At 42.0% G+C, this 20879-nt stretch overlaps 1 pseudogene; it reads left to right on the forward strand.

Moving 5' to 3' along the window:
* The first annotated feature begins 39 nt into the window (after window positions 1–39).
* The window catches only part of LOC129527285 (NADH dehydrogenase [ubiquinone] 1 alpha subcomplex subunit 8-like), a 135717-nt pseudogene continuing 114877 nt past the window's right edge, over window positions 40–20879 (forward strand).

The raw sequence follows: 20879 nt of genomic DNA on the forward strand, positions 1-20879 counted from the left end.
TCGTGGTTGGGCAGGGCGATACGCCTGCGTGTTGCTGGATGCGCATGCGCAGGCGCCGTGTGGCACTCGGCGGTCGAAAGGGGAGTTCGAGGAGACGGGGGCGACGCGGCTGAGGGCTTCTCGTCGGGGTCGGGGCTGCAGCCGTCATGCCGGGGATAGTGGAGCTGCCCACTCTAGAGGAGCTGAAAGTAGATGAGGTGAGGCTATCCGGAGGACAGGCAAGGGAGACATGGGGCTGCGGCTTCTCGGGCCTGGGCCTAGCCCCGCTTGGGCTCCGCGGATCCTGGGACCCGGGCCCCCCTCCCCAGTCCTCCAACGCATATACAGGTCGACCCCCGGAGGTCCCCTCCGCAGCTTTGGGAGTCGCCTCCCCTCTCTACCCCACCCTGTCGCATCCTGCAGTGGCTCTAGAATCCTCCCCCTTTCGCCCTCCACAGCGACCTGTTTCTCCTTCCGTGAATAATAGTGATACATTTTATTAAGCACCAACCAGTCATTTTCCTTAGCTTATGTCGCTTAATCCTCAAACTTGCATGCGAGGTGAGTATACAACTCTAGGGGCTCACAGTCGAGGGGGACGGTCACCTACCTTAAAGTGGTATCGCCGGTGCCGAGTGCATAGAGTGGGGTGACGAAGCCGCGGGAAAATGAGACAATATTGGAGCGTGCATCTACTCACAGCCTTGGGAAGGTGTTTGGTAACAGGACCCATTTAAAGCATTCGTTTATTCAAGAGATATCATTTGAGTAATTAACGTGTGCACGTAACGCTGGAAGAGATGTACTTCGTGCTTTCATGGACTTTACAATCCAGTAGGGAGACAGACACATAAAGAGGCAGTCACACTACAATGTAGTTAGTGCTGTGAGAAGTGAAGTAGAAACATACCCTACTAATTATAGCTAACATGATCAAGTCCTTTCTAGATACCAGGCAGGATGCTAATTACTTTCCATGCATTAATTCATTGAATCCTCCCAGCAACACTATAAGGTAAGATATATATATATATATATATATACACACCATATATATATATATATACACACCATATATATATATATATACACCATATATATATGTACACACCATATATATATATATACACCATATATATATATACACCATATATATATATACACACCATATATATATATACACCATATATATATATACACACCATATATATATATATACACCATATATATATATATACACCATATATATATATATACACCATATATATATATACACCATATATATATATATATACACCATATATATATATACACACACACACAATTGGTCATATATATATATATATACACACACACACACACAATTGGTCGTAACGTTATAAATAAGGAATTAGTCCCCGAGAGTAGAAATGATTTGCCCAAGGTCACGGAGCTCGTAAGTAATAGAGCTGGAAGTGAACCCAGGTCTGATTTTAAAACCAGTGCTTTTCCACTATATTATGGGTGAAAACTCACAAGAATGAGACGGCCTAGCAGAACTTGTGTGTTTAGGGAGCCAAGTACAGTTTGATGTGACCCTAGTGGTGGTGGTGGGAAGCAGCAGGTGCTGAGCCTGGAGAGGCAACTCGGGCTGAGATAGGACTTGGAAGCAGCTTCTACAAGGCCAGACCAAACAGTTTAGACTTGATCCAGTAAGGGAGGTGGTGGGAAGAGGTGGAAGGTTTTAAGGCAGAGGAGTGTCATGGCCGGGCTGGATAGTAGAACAGGCTGTATTAAAGGAGAGGAAGGCCAAGACTAGAAATGATGTACCAGCAATGATATACCAGGCACCATGTTAAGTATTTTGTTTGTTTGTTTTGTTGTTTTTGAGAGTCTCGCTCTGTCGTCCAGGCTGGAGTGCAGTGGCGCGATATTGGCCCACTGCAACCTCCACCTCCCGGGTTCAAGCGATTCTGCTGCCTCAGCCTCCCGAGTAGCTGCGACTACAGGCGCTCATCACCACACCCGGCTAATATTTTGTATTTTTAGTAGAGACGGGGTTTCACCGTGTTAGCCAGGATGGTTTCGATCTCCTGACCTCGTAATCTGCCTGCCTCGGCCTCCCAAAGTGCTGGGATTACAGGCGTGAGCCACCGCGCCTGGCCATATGTTAAGTCTTCTACCTGCAATGCTTCATTTAATCTTAGATGCCTGTGAGAGTGGCAACTGTTATTTTCCTCAGAGGAAGAAATTATTAGCTATGTTCAGGGACTTTATTATATTAAAGTGACATTTACTCTGAGGTGGCAGAGGGGAGCTGCCATGTGGCCCCCACTCTTTTGTTCCCCCCGGTGAACCAACCCCCTGCCCCCACCCCATGTAGCTGGGTTAATCTTGAGTTGCTGTATTTCTTGTTGCAATTTTTATTAGGTTCAACAAACATCTGAAGTTCTACTTCATACAACTGATGCATCTGAAATACATTTGCCTTTACTCTTCACACAATTGAATGAACATACGAATAATTACATAAATAACTAAAATACAAGACAAGGTGTGATTAAATACTATGAAAGGGGGAAGATGTGGTTTAGGAAAAGATTTGAAGTTGTATCTAAATTCTAGGCCTACCTGCCGGTCACCTTGATTACTTGATTTTAGCATTTGCAGACACGGTTATTTGTAAGATGAGGTGATCCCAGCTATAAAATTCTCTGAAACTATAAAGGGAATAGAGAAAGCACTTTTTGGGCATAATGTAAGACATGACTAAATGGCATATGAAGAATGGCATTTATGGGCGGAGATGAAGAGAAGACCCCTCCCTCTAAGTGAGGGTAGGGTCCGAGCAAAAGTAAGGAGATAGGAAAATGCAGAGAGTCAAAAAGGAGTTCAGTGTTTTGAGAGAACAGTAAATAGTCAGTCCCTTTTTGAAATGTTGTGGGTGAGAAGGGTGGAAAGATAGTTTGGGTCCAGAAGCCTTTCGGTACCCGTTAAGAAGTTTAGGCTTTACTCTGCTGTTAAGGCTGAATGAGAGTTTGGTTGCTAATATAACAGCAGAGTAAAATAAGAATTGTCATTTAGGGAGATCATGGTAGCAGCTGTGTGAAGAATGGATTGAAGAAAGAAAAAGAAAAGCAGGGAGACTGGTCTCAGTGGCTCTGAAAATTATTGAGAAAGATGTTAATGATCCCAGTGTAATTGGTGCTTACAGAGACTGTGCTTACAGAGAGCAAAGAACAAGTATATCTAGAATTGATCAGACTTAGCAATGGATTAGATATTGGAGGTAGGGAAGGTTGAAGAATCAAAGTCAGATTTGCAGCGTGGCAATAGTACTGGTGAAGCCAGAAAAAGGAGCCCGTTTGGAGAACGAGTTAAATACATTTTGGACCTCATTGGCTTAGGAGTTATGACACATCCCCATTGAAAAAGCAGTCAGAAGCTTTGGACTGGAAAGTCCTTGGACACATTTGATAATTTTGAGTAAAAATAAAAATAGCTAATATTTATGGTGTGCTTTCGATGTGATAGGCACTGTTCTTATTATTTTTATATATATTAACTCATTTAATCTTCATAACAGTTCTATTAAGTACTATTCTCTGTTTTACATAAATTTAGGAAAACTCAAGGCATGGTATAAATAAAGTACTACAAAAAGAGGTACAGACGTAGTTTAAGGAGACAAGGACAGGACTAGAAGGTTGATTGGCTCTAGATGGTGACTTTGTCTCAGTTTCCACACCTGCAGACTGTGTAGCCCTGCTGTGCAGTGAGGCTGTTGTGAGAATAAATGAGAAGGATGTTGAAATTCTGTGTTGTTTGAGACAAAGAGATCTGAATGAATTTGAGACGATATTCATGGTAAACAGCTGTGAAAGGATGTTGTTTCTGTTGGAATTCATCAGTCTCAGTGAAGAAGCAGGTGAGGGGATATGGTGACATCTCAGGCTCATCCACCTCAGTGATGGTGATATAATGGGAAGAAGCCTGGTTGGAGGTCACAATCTCTGTGTTCTAGTTCTGGGGTTGCCACTGACTCACTGTGTTGTCTCTAGCACATCCCTCTTTTTCATTAATTATGAAACAGACTCAATGTCTTCCTTTATTTTCCTGTGACAGGGATGGTGTTTTATGTGCTCAGCAACATGTGTATACCTTCATTTTGATAAGATTTCCACATTTGTAGGGAAATAAATAATGTGTCAGGCTTTTTGGGCCGTATAGTTTTGGGCCTTTGAATAATTGAATCAGCCAGTTAAAGCTCTTTTAAGGCATATGACAAGTAAATATAACTAACTTAATTATTAAAATATATTAAGCTTTTAGAAAAGTTTGAGTGTTAGTTTTTATTCTCCTAGCTGTTTATAGGTAATAAAACAAGCAAATGTGTGCCAGTTTACCTAAATAAATTCTTTTATTTTCAAAAACTTTAATACAAAAACTTTACAGATTTTAAACATAAATTTATTAGAGTCATCATGGCAGATTTCACTTATGTCATAACTTTATCTTTGATAATTGTAACAGTTGCACTATTAATAGACATAGTCATAACTTTATTCTCCTTTCTATAGTGTATAGATTAATTACTCTTGTCATCTTTCCTTGCCTTTTATTAATAACCTAGCTGCATAAAGTGCATAAAAAAATAAAATTACAGCTGGGCGTGGTGGCCCACGCCTATAATCCCAGCACTTTGGGAGGCTGAGGTGGGAGGATCATCTGAGGTCGGGAGTTTGAGACCAGCCTGACCAACATGGAGGAACCCCGTCTCTACCAAAAATACAAAATTAGCCGGATGTGGTGGTGCATGCCTGTAATCCCAGCTACTCAGGAAGGCTGAGGCAGGAGAATCACTTGAACCCGGGAGGTGGAGGTTGCGGTGAGCCGAGATTGCACCACTGCCCTCCAGCCTGGACAAGAGCGAAACTCGGTCTCAAAAAAATAATAAAATAAAATTACAGACTGTTCTCACACAACAATTTTTAATTTTACAAATCAAATTCAGTAGTGTATTAAAGCATAATACACTGTGACAGACTAGATTTTATTCTAGAAATACATTGGATCAGTTTTACAAAATCTGTTAATGCTCTATGTTACATTTATAAATTAATGAAAACAAAGCCTAAAAATTTTAGTCTTTTCTGGTATAGAAAACAACAGTAAAGCAAAACTAATTAGAATTAGAAAGAAGCTTTCTTAACAAGGAATATCCAAACAACTATATTCCAGATACCAACAGCAAATATTATACCAAACTTGCTTTTAATTTTAGAAAAAGGGAAGGTTGTCTGCTGTCATTGCTCTTCATCTGTATTGTCCTGAAGGGGTTGGTTAAAGCAATAAAATAGGAAATGAGAATAAGAAGAAAAAAATAAAGTAGCAGAAGGGAAAGAGACAGTTTTTATTTGTAAATGGCAGTTTTTCTGTTAATCTTCTTGAGTTTTGTGTCAGAACTAACAAGAGTTCAGTAAGATGGCTGGAGAGAAAATACAGTATACAAGCAAGCAGTAAACAGTTTGAAAGTCTAATAGAAAAACTATCCTATTTAGATAGTATCAAAAGTGCTAAAATACGGAGGAATAAACAAGAAATGTTCAAGGTCCCTATAATGAAGGAAACTAGTTTTAACCAAAGGACAAGAATGACTTGACTATGAATAAATGGAGAGAAATACTGTGTTGTGGATGAGAAGGTGTGATTGATGTATTCATATCTGTTTTCTAATTATTGTATCCCCATTTTCTAGCAAAGAGTGGGTGCTCAACAGCTACTTGTGCTAGACACTATTTTGGGTGCTTGGTGTGTACCGTAGTCAACATTATATTTAATTACCATAGCTTAATATAGGGAGAATTGATATCTTTACAGTAGTGGATCTCTGTTGAAAACAAAATCCCTTCCCTCTGGGAGCTTATGTTCTAGTCACACACAGACCACTCAGGGGCTCTTAAAATTATTGAGAAAGATGTTAATGACCCCAGTGTAATTGGTGCTTAATACAGAAACTGTGCTTACAGAGAGGAAAGAACAAGTATGTCTAGAATTGATCAGACTTAGCACATGAATGCTAAGACCAGACCACATGAGTGACCACTGATAATAGCTTATATAAGATGATTAGAGAGAGGCTCTCTGAGGATGTGAAGTTTGAGCAGGCACCCAGTATTATAAAAAGTGCCCATTGTTCCCTAATTTAACATATAACTAAATTTAATACAATTTGAATGCAAATTATTGGGGGAAGGTGTTCATCTGAAAGAATAGCCAAAAAAGTTTTGAAAAGGAAGAATGAGGAGGATGGTTCTCCCAGATAACAAAATGTTATCTTCAGTGACAGTAATTAAAACATTGTGGTATTGGTATAAGAAAAGGTAGTACAGAAAAGGGACCACAGGTCTCTTGCTTAAGCAGCTGTTTGTAGGCCCTGGACAGTTTGCAGTTCTCTCTGAGCTGGCTATATCTACACTGTGTATCTTCTCAAGAAATATCACTAAAATACTATTGAGCGAAATTGGTGGGCATAAAGGGATGGCAACCTTGGATACGCTCTGATTTTTAAAAAATTTGTAGATTTTAGTACTTTATTATTAGTTATTACTAGATGGACTAGATGGACTGGATGCTCTTTGTGATCTCTTCCAGCCTCATCTTCTGTGACTCCATAGTCCTCTGGGAGTTTTATTTATCCTTTAATTTAATTTAATTTAATTTAATTTTTTTTTTTTTTTGAGACAGAGTCTTGCTCTGTCACCCCGGCTGGAGTGCAGTAGCGTGATCTTGGCTCACTGCAACCTCTGCCTCCTGGGTTCAAGCAATTCTTATGCCTCAACCTCCCTAGTAGCTGGGATTACAGGTGTGCACCACCACGCCCAGATACATCTCTAGTATCTTTACTAGAGACAAGCTTTCACCATGTTGGCCAGGCTGTTCTTGAGCTCCTGGCCTCAAGTGATCTGCCTGCTTTGGCCTCCCAAAGTGCTGGGATTACCTGTATGAGCCACTGTGCCCAGCCTTATATATCTATTAATTTTATTCCAGCAGCAGAAACTCAGCAAGGCTCTCCAGAGTTGGTTCCTCTCCCTGCATCCCAGAAGACTTCATCCTTCTCTACACCCCTTTTCTCTCTACCATAAATAAAGATTCTATTAGGGGTGCCATTTCTTCTGCTCTAAAATGGGAATATTAATCTCTTCATGAGACTATTGTAAAAGTGAAGAAAATAATATATGTGAAAGAGCTTCGTGTTCTCTAAATCACCATAGATTTTAAAGAATCGCTGGGCGAGGTGGCTTATGCCTGTAATCCCAGCTACTTGGGAGGCTGAGGCAGCAGAATCGCTTGAGCCTGGGAGGCCGAAGTTGCAGTAAGCCGAGATCGCGCCACTGCACTCCAGCCTGGGGGATGGGAGTGAAACCCTGTCTCAAAAAAAAAAAAAAATTATTATTATGACAGTGTTTAATTTTCTTGGTAAAGTCAGAACAGTGCTACTTTTGTGTTCTCTATTCTGACCCGCATGAGGTAAAGCTGAGAAAGTGGTATTCTGGTTCACAGTCTGTGGCCTTTGTCCTATCTTTCCTTTCCTAGGTGAAAATTAGTTCTGCTGTGCTTAAAGCTGCGGCCATCACTATGGAGCTCAATGTGATAAGCCCAACAAGGAGTTTATGCTCTGCTGCTGGGAAGAGAAAGATCCGAGGCGGTGTTTAGAGGAAGGCAAACTGGTCAACAAGTGTGCTTTGGACTTCTTTAGGTAAAAATCTTTGGTATCAGTGCCTACTTGGTTGAAGCATAAAGGTTTAAATGAATAAGTGAACAGCCAGCTAATAATCTGGATTTTATTAGGAAGTACATAGGCTTTGAAATCAGACCAAGGTAAAACATTCAAAGGATGATAATTATTTTTGGTTTTGTTTTTATTATCTGGCAAGTTCTTTTATCTCCATGAATCTCAGTTTCCAAATTGTAAAATAATACCTATCTAGGTTTGCTAAGCAAGTGACTGGTGACCATTTTTGCTACAGCAAGGGGAAAGTCTTTTTGCTGTGAAAAATTTGAAAAGGCACGTAAAACAACCTATCACAGTCCTTTTTAAGCAGGCATTCACTAGGTTGTTGTCATTACTACAGAACACAGGTATGATGGAAAGAAAACTGTATTCGGAGTTAGGTTTTAGGTAGGTCATTGTGCTTGATACTGAAGTAAAAAAAAACTAAACTGTGTAATTGTAGGAAAATGTTTTAACAAGCATATTAGCACTCTATTTAAAAGGAGAGAAAGTCAACTCAAAGGAAATTGGCTCTTGTAACTCTGAAGTCCAGAAATAGGCCTGGCATCAGGCAGGGCTGGATTCAAGGGCTTAAATAATTTCACAACTACTTGATGTCTTTTTGCCTCTCCTCTTTTCACAGTCTCTTAGTTCTGGTTTTCTCTGTTGACCTCATTTCAGAAAGACTCTCACCTTGCTGTACCAAAAATGGCCACCAGCCACTCGAGTTGCTGTTCTGTTGATACTTGCTTAGCAAACCTAGACAAAGTGTGCCCTTTATCCAGAAGTGAGCAGAAGCTCCTGGACTGAGTCTAATTGTCCTGGCTGGCGGACTTTGTATACATATCATTGCATCACTTGTGCTTCAGGAGATAAAAAGCTCTAATTGGTCAGGCCTGAGATGGGGAGTGGACTTAGCTTCATCCAAACCACATTGCTGAGAGACAGGGAGGGGTTGTTCCCAAAGGAAAATTAGAAGGATGTTACAGAAGAATGGGGAATGACTGCTGACAAGGCAGAAACCACCAATGTCCACTACAATGAAGTTAGAGAAAAAAAATAGATACCTTAGCACAGTAGCTGCTTTCTTCCTTTCTTGCTTCTGCTGTCTCTGTCCCTATGCAAAGATATTTTTGTGGTTATAATCATAGTATGTATACATTTAGAAATTCATTTTTCACTTGATATTATTGGAAACATTCTTCAAAGTTGCTATATAGTCTTCATGATCATCTTTTTTTTTTTTTTTTGAGACGGAGTCTCACTCTGTTGCCCAGGCTGGAGTGCAATGGTGTGATCTTGGCTCACTGCAACCTCTGCCTCCTGGCTTCAAGCGAGTCACATGTCTCAGCCTCCTGAATAGCTGGGTCTACAGGCCTGCGCCACTACGCCTGGCTAATTTTTTTGCATTTTTGGTAGAGATGGGGTTTCAGAATGTTGGCCAGGCTGGTCTTGAACTCCTGACCTCAAGTGATCCGCTCTCCTTGGCCTCCCAAAGTGCTGGGATTGCAGGTGTGAGCCACCGCACCTGGCCATGATCATCATTCTTAATGGTTATATATTATTCCATCAGTGGATAAACCAACCATAACGTACCTGACCAATTCCTGTTATTGAACATCATTGTTGATTTCAGTTTTTGATTATTTTGGATAAATCTGCAGTGATTACCTTTGCGTATAGATCATTTTCATCAGTTAATAATTCCTTGGCATAAATTTCCTAACAGTGAGTTTACTCTATAAAGGGCTTTGAACATCATTATGGCTCTTGAACTGTATTGCTTTTTTTTTTTTTTTTGAGATGGGGTGTCGCTCTGTCGCCCAGGCTGGAGTGCAGTAGCACGATCTTGGCTTACTGCAAGCTCCACCTCCCGGGTTCACGCCATTCTCCTGCCTCACCCTCCCGAGTAGCTGGGACTATAGGCGCCCAGTACCACGCCTGGCTAATTTTTTGTATTTTTAGTAGAGACGGGGTTTCACCATGGTCTCAATCTCCTGATCTCGTGATCCACCTGCCTTGGCCTCCCAAAGTGCTGGGATTACAAGCGTGAGCCACCGTGCCCAGCAAATGCTTTTGTTTTTTAAATGTTGGATCAATTTATGCTGTCCTCAGCGCTGGATTCTGGTATGCATAGTATTTAAATATTTGGGAGGTGCAAATATTTAATTTGCAGTATTTGGGAGGTGCAAATGTTTCAATTTGCATTGATTTGATTGCCAGCGAGATTGAGTGTGTGTGTGTGTTTATTTAAACAATTTTTCTTTTTTTTTTTGAGACAGAGTCTCACTCTGTCACCCAGGCTGTAGTGCTGTGGCGTGATCTTTGTTCGCTGCAACCTCTGCCTCCTGGGTTCAAGCGATTCTCGTGCCTCAGCCACCTGAGTAGCTGGGATTACGGGTGTGTGCCACCTGCCTGGCTAATTTTTGTATTTTTAGTAGAGATGGGGTTTCGCCATGTTGGCCAGGCTGGTCTTGAACTCCTGGCCTCAAGTGATCCGCCCACCTTGGCCTCCCAAGGTGCTGGGATTACAGGCATGAGCCACAGCATCCAGCCTAAACAATTTTTATTTTCTAAGAGAACTTTTGCAAAGCATTTTTTCCATGGCCCAGTGGTAGTACATTTTAAGCGGGGAATGTTTGGATTTCACAAATTCCCAAGGTGCCTAACTGCCTCCGTAGAGGAATTTCTCACTGCTGAAGTTGCTGGTTTTAGGCATTAGTAGATAATTGTTAGGTATGGGTAACAGGGTCCAGAACAGGGATCCGTGCTACTAGAGTAGTGGCTTGCAGCCCGTCTGCTGCTGCTGCATTTTGGAGGAATATAAAACTCCCATTGGAAATGGTTGCTTTCTACCAAAGTGATTCTTGAGTAGAAGTTATGTGGGTGCAGGTTATGCTTAGTATAGCCGGAAGGGAAACCTAAGAAGCTGGTGACATTGGTGAACCTCTAGGAGAGCAACTGAGTGGCTTATTGGGCAGGGTGGAAAGCAGATTTTTCACTGTATACTTCCTTAAGCCATCTCTGAGATCCTTCCTTCCTGATCCATGTTAAACAAGATTCATGTGAGAGTGTAGCTAGATTTCTGGAGTATGACAGGTAAGCACTTAAATAATAAAATTATTATTTCATGGGGAGAAAGAGGTGTTCTGAATTTCACTGCCTCAAGTATGGCTTTTACATAAAATGATGGTATTTTATTCTTGCTTGAACATGCATACTAGCAGGGTTGAATGATAAGATAAGGAGGATTTTGCAAAAAACTGAAACTTATTCTTTTTATACACAGAAGTTAAGTTTTCTCTAGCCATTTTTGATGGCCACAGAATGAATTATATGCTAGCCTGCTTCTTAACAGAGAATACCAAATATAATATAACTTTGTTCTTGATAGCAAGGATTAATATCTATTTTTGTTCAATGCGTAAATAAAATGAGGACCTTGAGCTTTTGAGGAGTGGAGTACAGTTTGTCTTTATACTGAATGATCCCAGGATCTTCTGCTTGTTAGTTTGTGTATTTGCTTTTTATAATTCTGTCTCTTCCTTTGCCGTTGTCTGTCACGTTTGACTTCTATCAGCATGTCCATGATTTAATTATGCCTCCTTCTCTTCTAAATTTGCTAAGCTGATACCCTTAGAGGAATTGGATCTAAAGAAAAGAATAAATAGGCCCCAAGTAAGGAGTTCCTCTCTGAGTAAAATAGGCGTGCATTAGGCTACACTCTTTTCTTCTTACTATATAAAGAAATTAGGTTTTCTACCTCAGAAATCTTTTTTGTTTACTAACTTGTTCTCAAATTGAGGATCCTGAAGTTGTCTTGTAAGTGAGGTAAGAATATGTACTCACATACCTTTCAAAAAGCAAGGCTATGTATTTGAGATCTGTACCTATTTTTTTCTCACTTTTCTGTTTTTCATTGTTTTGCAAAGAGATGCCCCTAACCCAGCTTTCTTTTCCAGGCAGATAAAACGTCACTGTGCAGAGCCTTTTACAGAATATTGGACTTGCATTGATTATACTGGCCAGCAGTTATTTCGTCACTGTCGCAAACAGCAGGCAAAGTTTGACGAGTGTGTGCTGGACAAACTGGGCTGGGTGCGGCCTGACCTGGGAGAACTGTCAAAGGTAAGAAGGCTTCTGCTGGAGGTCTCGCTCTCTGACTCGGGTGGGATAAAGGCAGGAGGTGGTCAGCAAATGGTCTCTGTAAATACAGATATGATGTAAGAACTTACCAGATTTACCAAACATATTAGGCAGTGATTATACACAATCCAGAAAGGAATTTTTAAAAATAGAAATATTTCTGGCCGGGCGTGGTGGCTCACGCCTGTAATCCCATCACTTTGGGAGGCTGAGGTGGGCAAATCATGAGGTCAGGAGATCGAGACCATCCTAGCTAACATGGTAAAACCCCGTCTCTACTAAAAATACAAAAAATTAGCCGGGCATGGTGGTGGGCGCCTGTAGTCCCAGCTACTTGGGAGGCTGAGGCAGGAGAATGGTGTGAACCCAGGAGGTGGAGCTTGCAGTGAATGGAGATTGTGCCACTACCTCCACTCCAACCTGGGCAACAGAGCGAGACTCCGTCTCAAAAAAAAAAAAAATTTTTCTTTAGGCCTTCTAGCATGTGCAGATTTGTTTTTAGTTAATTAGCTAATTAAAGAACAGAAGGGAGTAGAGAAAGATAAAGTATTAGTGAAACACTGTCAGTTGAAAACATTGTGGAGGTTATTGTGGAATTCACTGGGGAAATAGGATCAGGCTTATGCCACATTTTTCAGGAACATATCTAAGATTTTTTTTTAAAAACTACATTCTTGTAGTTTTAAAAGTGTTTCTCTTTCTCCTATATTTCCTATCTTAGTTGTGACACCACCGTCTGTTGAAACATCAGAGCTAGAAACCTGAATTCTTCATTCCCTACTGATTCCATGCAGTCATCACTTCCTTTAGATTAGCATCTTCTGGAATTTTTTTTTTTAATCCTCTCATTGTTCCTGCTGCTGTTATCTTATTCTTGGACAGGAGTTCTTAACCTGGGGGACATGAATTTCTTGGAGAGGAGGGTGGATCAATGTGGGCTTTAGATGAAATTGAAGAATTGAGGATTAAATTACACCTCCACAAGAAGAGTGATCTGTGTGGAAAACAAATCTTACGTCACTGTGTTTTTAAAAACTGTACGGGGACTCTGCATTGCTGGTGAGATAAAGCATCTTCTCCATAACATGGCATGCAGGCCCTTTATGATCTGACCCATCCCTGCTTCTTCAGCCTCAGCTCCCTCCGTTCCCCGTGGGGCAGCACAGGTAGCAAGGCATGGAGGAAAAAACTCAGGTCTCACTCTCTCTCCTAGGCTGGAATGCAGTGGTGCAATCACAGCTCACTGCAGACTTGACTTCCTGGGCACAGGTGATTCTCCCACCTCAGCCTCCCAAGTAGCTGGGACTACAGGTGCAGGCCACCATGCCCAACTAATTTTTGTATTTTAGTAGAGACAGGATTTTGCTATATTACCCAGTCTGGTCTTGAGATCCTGAGCTCAAGCAGTCCTCCCACCTTAGCCTCCCAGTGTGATGGGATTACAGGTCACCATACCCGGTCTAGTTCCCTTCTCTTTGTGTATAGCATCTGTGAATGGTTGGATTATAAGCTTGGTGTCATAAGTAATAATGTAGCAATTTTTTTGTCTTTTATATCTGGCTTGATTATTTTCAGATACTTTCTGATGTACTGAACATATTATTTTAAATAGTTGATAATTCTAGGTTGGAAAGTGGTAGAACTTATACATGTAACAAATAAAACTACCTTTTCTCATTTCTGACTTATGAAAGAAGAAATAACAAGTCATGCTAGTAAGAAAGCATATTTATTCTTGAATCTTTGTATTAACATTTTTTAAAACTCTGTGAGATAAAAAAAAAATTCTCTTAACTCTTTTCAAAAGTGTATTTCTCAATCAGGTGCCATGGCTCACACCTGCAATTCTAGCACTTTGGGAGGCTGAGGCAGGAGGATCGCTTGAGCTCACGAGTTCAGGACTAGCCTGGGCAACATTTTTTTTGTTTTTCTTTTTGAAGTGGAGTCTCACTCTGTCACCCAGGCTGGAGTATAGTGCCACGATCTCTGCTCACTGCAACCTCTGCCTTCCGGGTTCAAGCAATTCTGCCTCAGCCTCTTGAGTAGCTGGGATTACAGGCACCCGCCACCATGGCCAGCTAAATTTTGTATTTTTAGTAGAGATGGGGTTTCACCGTGTTGCCTGGGCTGGTCTTGAACTCTGACCTTAAGTGATCCACCTGCCTCAGCCTCCCAGAGTGCGGGGATTACAGGCATGAGCCACTGTGCCCAGCCAGTTTCATAAATGTCTTTAATTCCTTAAAGGAGCTGCAAATACCAGGGAACCACTAGTGGATCATTAGGAACCATCTGTACTTATGACAGGGCGGTGGGATAACTTTCAAAAGCAAACAAACAAAACTAGTAGACTTGAAGACTTAGGTTCCAGCTTTAGCTCTGACATTAGTGTGTATCTTATCTTAGGCATGCCAACCTCCCTGGTCTTCATCTGTGCACTAGAGATAATAATGCCTCATAAGGTGGTTATAATAATAATTGTGTGATTGTATACACAAAAGCTCTGTTCCCAATAAAAGGTTTCTGAATTTATACATCTAGGAAGATGAATCTGGTCATTTTACATGAGGTGACTTAAGAGTTCAGACCAGTAGAGGAATAATCAGAAGACTGCTGACAGCTGTGGCCTTATGTCTTCTTACTTCTCTGGGCCTATTTCTTTATCTTGAAAATGACAGCAGTTTCTGCTGGCTTTCCAGTTGAGATTTTTGTGACCATTGGGGGATGCTGTGAGTGTAAATTATCTCTCTCCCTGTTGCAGTTTAGTACTTCACCACTCTCCTGGCTTATTGGCTCAGCTCCCCAGTATGTGTCTTGCCTCTCTCCAGTTTAGCTTTCACACTTCCCAGCCTACAGAGATGGGATTTAGTTACTGCCGTGCTTCAGTGGCACCTGTTAACCGTCAGGTTAAAACGCAAACACCTTTGCATATCATTTAATACCCTTTATCATGTGGCCTGTCCACCACTGTAGTGTGGTATTAAGAAGCACAAGCTTTGGAGCAGGCATATCTGGCTTTGGGTACGATTTCTTCCACTATTAGCTAGGTGGCCTCAGTGAGCCCCTGCAGAATGACCTCATAAGAGTGAAAATGGGATAGAATCATGTGCTCAGCATCATTTCTAGCAATAAGTTCTTGGTGAGATGCTTCATCTCCCTCCATTCTTCATGCAGCCTTTGATTCAGCCATTCTGAAGACATGCCTGCCTATCTTCATATGTACTCTTTATTTGGAATGTCTTTTCCTCCCTTGCCTTTCTGACTGGCTCCTGCTCAGACTTTAAGCTAAGTCTTACCTCCTTAAAAATATTCCAGACCCCCAGCCTTCAGGATGGGTTAGATGTGCACAGTCCTTGCTCCTATAGAGGCAGTTCCTGTCTCCATCATTGCCATTAGGCATCAGGGTAATTTGGAAATCTTGGTTGTTACTCCTGGCTTTCTCCCTCAGTAGACTGTGATCCCCTTGAGGACAGTATCTTGTTCCCTTCTGTATCCCTAGTTTCTACCACAGGGAATGACATAAAGTAGGCTTTCCTGAGTGTTTGTTCAACGATTAAATAAGTCTGAATGTGATTTGCTGGGAATTTAAGTCGGGGAGCAGTTGTAGCAGTGGGAGCAATGAGGAGACACCAGGAGGTGCGTTGATGGTTACAGATTCCTCCACCCTAGCTTTCAACTTTGCTTTTGCCCTCTTCACCCTTCCCAGGTCACCAAAGTGAAAACAGATCGACCTTTACCGGAGAATCCCTATCACTCAAGACCAAGACCGGATCCCAGCCCTGAGATCGAGGGAGATCTGCAGCCTGCCACACATGGCAGCCGCTTTTATTTCTGGACCAAGTAAAGATGGGTCCGTGGCCCACACTCAGTCATGTGCCCAGACAATGACTGATGAAAATGCCCATGCAGTTTGCATCGACTGATAGTGTGTTCTTTCCGGGATCACAAACATTAACAAAAAAGTTAATTTATGTGACTTGGCAGTTATTCTATACCATTTCCTGTCCATTAAAATTTTTAAAGGAAACGGTTGTATTTTATTATGTTTTATGTGACCTTTTGGCCTTTAAAGATGACTTCCCCTTGCTTTTTCTTCTTGTGGTCCTGCCTGTTCCTCTTGCTTTGCTTTAGGCACTCGCTCACGTGGCTGGGGATCCCTGTTAGAACAGGCAGAAGTGGCCATGTGAAGGAAAGGCTTTGTTACTTTAGGCAGCTCCTTGGGGTGTGTCTGTGTTCACACATTTTGAAGTCTCAGCTCTCTTTCCTTCCATCCAACGTCTTAGGCAAATAGATTTCTCTAAAGGTCATACAAGGGGAGCCTCCAGGATAGAAGTGCAGAAACTTCTTTGAGGCGTGACTCAGGGAATGGGAGGGGCCCCTAGCAGGGTCTCATGCAGTCTTGCTCAAAAACTTCCACCACTTCCCCTTGATATCCCATCCTCAAGCATTATAACCCAGATGTTTTTCCTGATAGACAAGGGAGGTGGAGGCTGAGCTTCCAGCTCCAAAGCCAGGAAGTCTGGAGGTCTGAGTGTCAATTCCAACCTTGGGTGTGTTCCTTAACCTCTTGTGAGAGGTTGAGTTTGAGGACAAACTAAAGGGCACATGCTTGTCTACCTCCTGGGCAGGTTAAAGCCACAAGTGTTTATAAAGCTCTTTGGTTCAAAGCACTATTACGTCTTTTTTCCCCTTTCATTCAATTCCTTTTTCACTACTAGGCTGTTTCCTCCACATCTGACTGGGTCATTTTATGCCTTCTGGTTATGGCTTTAAATTGCCTGTGACCCCGCATAAGTCTTCTCAGCTCCCTGGGCCTTGGTTACCTCTTTGCAGCACTCTAAAAAGCAAAGCAGTTGGACAAGAGTCTTTGTGAAGGCCCTTCCAGCTCATTGTAGATTTTCTAAGTGGGGAGATTGCTGTGAGGCACCAGGCAGATGAGGTTCAGGGTCTGTTGCCTGACGTGCTAGGACAGTTCAAAGAAAAAGCACTGTGTGATCTGCCATGCCCGCTTCTGCACCTGGTGCTGACCCCACAGCCGGAAGCATTTTGGATGCTTCCAGCAGAACCCCCACCTGTTCTGCAAAAGTTACTTGCCAACCAACTTTTGCCTCAGATTCTCTAATGAAAAATAATACTTTTTTTTTGCATTTTTTTCAATAGCTGAGGCAAAACCCACTAACCTTTTGGTGGCCAAGTAATTGGAATTCACCTCTGGTGGGTAAGGTATGAGCATGGCTGCAGATTGGTGTTTATATGATACTTCAACCCACATGTTGCTTCCTAGGTTCCTTCTGCAAAGGAAGCTGCGCCTTGCATAAATAATAATATTGTGCAGTGTGCTAAGTGCTTTACATGTTTCACCTCCTTCAATGCCCAGAGTCCTTTGAACGAGGTACTACAGGTCATATTCATTTCACAGATGAAGGAAGTTAAAGTTTAGCGAGAGGTTAAGAAGCCCCAGTCTCATATATAAGAAGTGGTAGATACAGGATACAAGTGAAGATTGTCTGGTTCCAATGGCCACACTCCTATTCTTCAAAGCCATGAGTGGTTCTCAGCTTTGAGTGCACATTGGAATCACCTGAGAGGCCTTTAAATCCTGAAGTTTGGATCCTACCCGCAAAGATTCTGTTGTAATTGGTGTGTAGTGTGGCCTGGGCTTGGAATTTTTGAAAGCACTCCCGGCCCATTCCGATGTGAAGCCAAGGTGTAGAACCACATCCTGATTTTAGACATGAGGAAGCAAAAGTACAGGAGGCTACCTGCTAGTAAGTAGTAAGTGGCTAAGCTGAGATTTAAACCCAGATACATCTGATTCCAAAGCCCCTACTCTCAAAATAAATGGGTGTATATGGAGATCCTAATAAAATGATTTTGATTCAGTAGGTCTGCGGTAGGTCCTGAGATTTCTAATAAGCTGTTTCTTGGTGCTAAGGGCACTGGTCCATAGATCACACGGGTAATGAGGGAATAAACCATACCGTCTTTCTGAGAAGGATCTATGACTAATTTACCTGCTGCAACTTCTAGCACTGTTCACTCCCCAAATGTTAATTCACCTCTTTAGAACCAGAGCAACGCATCTTGAACTGTTAATGGTTTCAAATTCAATTCTAGGATGTAACTTTTGCCCAAGTTGGACAGCAGTTCTTGCCTCCCCCCTCCCCACCTTGCTTTGAATTCCTTGAACAAAGAAACTAACTTTTGGCTTTCCTGTACTCTCGATGGGATTACACGACATCATAGCCTTCTAGGACAGAAGAGTCTAAGTAATTAAATATAATAATTTCTTAAGTCTCTCACAACAAGTGCCTGTCTCAATTTCAGTAGGTAAAAGGTCACAGAACAATTGGAAAGCAGTTAGTGGGAAGGATTCCTGAACAGGACTTCAAATAATAGAAAATCTTCCTGGTGGTTTGGCTTGAGAATAATGAGATGAATTCCTTATATCCCCAAAGGAAATTTATCTGACTCCTTTCCTCTGCCAAGCCTGTTCCTGTCTTCCCTATCTGAGTTAATGGTGTCTCCATCCTCCCAGTGTCAAATAACCTGAGATGCATCTTTGACTCTTCCGTTTACTCCAAGTTCCAATCCAACATCAAGTCCTGTTGAGTTTCTTCTGTAATCGCTCTCATTTGCTACTTCCTGTTTTATCTCACTGTCACTTTCCTAGGCTGTTTTTGTTCCCCTTGCCTGGATTATTAAATGACTTCCTAAGTGGTCTCCCATTGCCATCTCCCTCTCCAGTCCATCCTCAAGTTTGCTCCACGTGCCTCTGCTACTCAGAAGCCTTCAGGGGCTCACAAATGGCTGCTAACTAAAGCCCAAATCCTTACTGGCATTCTGACACTCCATAACCTGGCCCTAGCCTAGCCCATTTCCCCATCATTATCTTACTTCTTCTTATGTAGCCTATACTCTACAACATGTATTCATCAAGAATTTTTAGATCTTCACGAACGCTATCCCCTTGCCGGGAAACAGTCCTTCCCCATATCTGCCTCTTGAAAGTCTACCCATCTCTAAAGGCAAACACGAATGGTGTCTTTCCCAGGAAGTAGCCCCTTCCTACAGCCAAAAATGGTCTTTCCTGCCCCTTTGTTCCCATGACACAATGTAGTATGATGGTTGGGCATGAGGGCTCTAGAGTTGGGCTGTCTGGATTTGAATCCAGGCTCTGGTCATTTAATGGCTGTGTGACCCTAGAGAAGATACTTAACCTTTCTGTACCTTATAGTCCTCATCTATAAAATAGAAGGGGAAGGAGATGACAGTAATAGTACCTGCCTTCTGGGATGGCTATGAGTATATAGTGAGTTACACACACAAAATGCATAGTAGAGGGTTGATAAATGGTAGCATTGTTATAAGACTGTATTTGAGTAACACCTGTCGTGACCCTGGCTGTGTCTTACCTCTCCTCTTCTCAGCGCTGCAAGAGTTGGACTTCTATCTTATTTCTATTTCTATATCCTAGTGCCCAGTATATGACAAACATCCAGGAAATGATTAACTGTACACGAAGTTTACCTTTCCAGAGGACTTCCAAATCCTTTACGTGCTGTAAAACCACAAACAATAAATTACTTGTAGGTAGAAATGCGAGTAACTCTTTGAGGTTAAATTGCCATCTTTGTAGATATCAAATCCTAGCTGAAATGCTTTGGATATAATAAAGGAATTTTTGTATGCCCTGAAATGGATCATGACATACTTGTGCTTTAAAAAGCTGCTTCTCCTATTTAGGAAGTCTCAGTTTGAGGTCGTGATGCCTTTATGTGTCCTGATTATTTGTGATGTGTGTCACAAGTAATTTAAGTAAGATATTGAAATTTGCAAATTTATTTACTTCTAAAAAATAAGACAGATTCCAGAGACTAGGGAGTAGCTAAGTAAGATGTCCCAGGCTTCATGTATGAAAACTGGTAGATCTGGGAAACAAAATGAAGATTGTCTGTGTGCTTGTCCTTCAAAAGTATTAGAATCTCAGCATTGGATACACATTGGAATCACCCAAGGGGATCCTGAAATACTGATGTCTAGATCTCACCCCCAGAGATTTGGATTTAATTGGTCTGGGGTCAGGCGCGGTGGCTCACGCCTGTAATCCCAGCACTTTGGGAGGCTGAGGCAGGCAGATCACCTGAGGTCAGAAGTTCGAGACCAGCCTGGGCAACATGACGAAACCCCGTCTCTACTAAAAATACAAAAATTAGCTGGGCATAGTGGTACGCGCCTGTAATCCCAGCTACTGGGGAGGTTGAGGCATGACAATCATTTAAACTTGGGAGGTGGAGGTTGCATTGAGCTGAGATCATGCCACCGCACTCCAGCCTGGGTGACAGAGCGAGAATCTGTCTCCAAAGGAAAAAATAAAAATTGGTGTGGTGTGTGGCTTCGACATACAGGCACTGTAATAAGTACTATCGCTCTTGCTCATTCATACTCATAAATACTTTGTTCAGTTGGAGAAAAGGGGGTGTAGTTGCAGCTAGAACTCTGGAAACACATTAAGTAGTTAATTCATTCAATCAACATTGATTTTGCAGCCTGCCTTTCTAGACATGGGTAGTGAACAAGACAGGGGCCCTGCCCTCGTGGAACTTCCATTCCATTGGTGGAGGCAATAAACAGGCAATTCAAAAACAAGATGATTTCAGGTTGTGATAAATCCTGAGAAGGAACCAAACAGGGTTAATATAATAGTGACTAGCTAGGGGGTGAGGGAACGTTTAAGAAGACAGGCCACAGAAGGACTCTCAGAGCAAGCGCGGTTTGAGCTTCCTCCTGGAGTGTGAAAAGGAGCCAGCCAGTGAAAGAGTGGATGGAAGAGTGTCCCAGTCTGCAGGAACAAACCTTTTGGCAGGAGCAAAACCCCAAGGCAGGGCAGGGCTCACTTTGCTTCAGGAACAGAGAGGAAACTCGTCTGCCTGGAACGTGGTTTTGTGTGGAAGAGCCTAATGCAGGTCACAGCCTATCTATAATACTTCCACCTTTATTCTCA

The sequence above is a fragment of the Gorilla gorilla genome, chromosome 15 (assembly GCF_029281585.2).
Source record: "Gorilla gorilla gorilla isolate KB3781 chromosome 15, NHGRI_mGorGor1-v2.1_pri, whole genome shotgun sequence".
In the NCBI taxonomy this organism is placed as follows: Eukaryota; Metazoa; Chordata; class Mammalia; order Primates; family Hominidae; genus Gorilla; species Gorilla gorilla.